The sequence below is a fragment of the Parasteatoda tepidariorum genome, chromosome 8, assembly GCF_043381705.1.
Source record: "Parasteatoda tepidariorum isolate YZ-2023 chromosome 8, CAS_Ptep_4.0, whole genome shotgun sequence".
NCBI classification, from domain to species: Eukaryota; Metazoa; Arthropoda; class Arachnida; order Araneae; family Theridiidae; genus Parasteatoda; species Parasteatoda tepidariorum.
Genome location: NC_092211.1, coordinates 70,795,757 through 70,797,519, shown reverse-complemented (window position 1 = coordinate 70,797,519; position 1,763 = coordinate 70,795,757).

The following is a 1,763-nucleotide window of genomic DNA, read 5'->3' as shown; positions in this document are numbered from 1 at the left end:
CCAATTCGGAGATATATATATATATACGAGTTATCCATGCCAGCCAACGTTCAGAATCTTTCAAGGTTTATTGCGGTGTTAGACAGGGTTGTGTACATTTCCAACAATCTTTTTAATTGCTATTGACTGAATTATGAAGGGAGTATCAGATAGTAAAAGGTGTATAAGATGGAACTTTTCTGAATATCATTTTACTGCTCTTGTTTTTGCAGACGACATATATTTACTGACCAACACCCTTCAAGACAGGCAAACAGACTCAAAAATTTTAAACGTAGATATAAAGAAAATGGGGCTTATTTTCAACCAAAATAAAGCTAAAATTTTGAAAAAATTCACCCTAAACAGTTGACGAACAAATGACATGTTGGTCTAAGAAAATAGGATGGAGGAGGTAGTCAGTTTTACGTACTGTAACTGTTTAATTAACAACAAGGGAGGAACTGATGAAGATGGAACTGATGAAGATATGCTAAATAGATTAAACAAAGCCTGAAGCAGTTACGCCATTCTCAATAAATTCTGGAAAAGCAAAAACATAACAAATTCCACAAAAATTAGAATTTTCAATACAAATGTTAAATATGTCCTACTCTATGGATATGACACACGGCACTGCAATAAAAATAACAAGAAAAAATTTCAAGCATTTATTAACAACTGTTTAAGAAGAATATTGTGTATGATGTAGCTCCATAAAATTAGCAATGCAGAAATTCTTAGAAAAGCAAAACAGAAACTGATTGATATGAAAATTAAAAAACGTAAATTGAAATTTATTGATCATGTTCTACGTAAACCTGAAAATTTAAAGAAAAACAAGCTTCTGATTGGAACCCTCAGGGCAATAGTAAAAGAGGAAAACCTAAAGATGCTTGGAGCAGGACATTTGCAAACGAAATAGAAAACGAAAGAAAAGACAAAGAGAAAGGAAAAATATCTGATCACAAATAGAGTGAGATGGAAAACTATGATAGAAACCTGATGCTCCAATTCGGAGCAAAGAGGAATATTTATGTATGTCATATTAGAACATGTAATAAAAAAAAATCCTATATGCTCTGCATTCTTGTTCATGCAATAATAAGCCTAATTGTTCACTAAGAGGAAATTACTTACATAACTGAATCAGATCAAAAATGTATACACTGTAGCGTATCACGCTATATTAAAGAACTGTTCAGTTTTTTTATGAAAACTTTTATTTACAAACAACACAAACAGTAACAAATATGAATTACCCGTAACGGGATAGTGAAAAGAGCATAAAACAGCAAGAAAAACCCGTAACGGGATATTCGAACACTTCCGACTATTTAAACTTGCCTTAGTGTATGTCTGTCCGGGCGGAATTTTGTAATCGATTTAAAACTAACTTCCCGACTAGCTACAAACTTCAAATTTAGCACTTAGTTCTGAATTGGATGACAATGCATGAAAATGAAGAGAAAAAAAACATACAAAGTAAAATAAAATTAAAATTTAAAAAAAAAAAATTATTTTCGAGATTGTCTTTTGTTGTCGATTCCATTATTTCAAATTATTACATGTCAGGTGAAAAGATTTTTATTGTCGGAGTATTTTTATTGGCTGAAAAATCACGCGGTAGGATCCAGTTCTTACTCATTCATTTCCAGATTGTTTTGGTTGTCATCAGCATAAAACTAATGAAAGTCGTAAAGGTATTGTTTTTCTATAAAGATTTTTGTATCCCTAATTTAAAATAAAAGTTCTATTACTTTAGTAGTGGTCTTGTAGTAGTC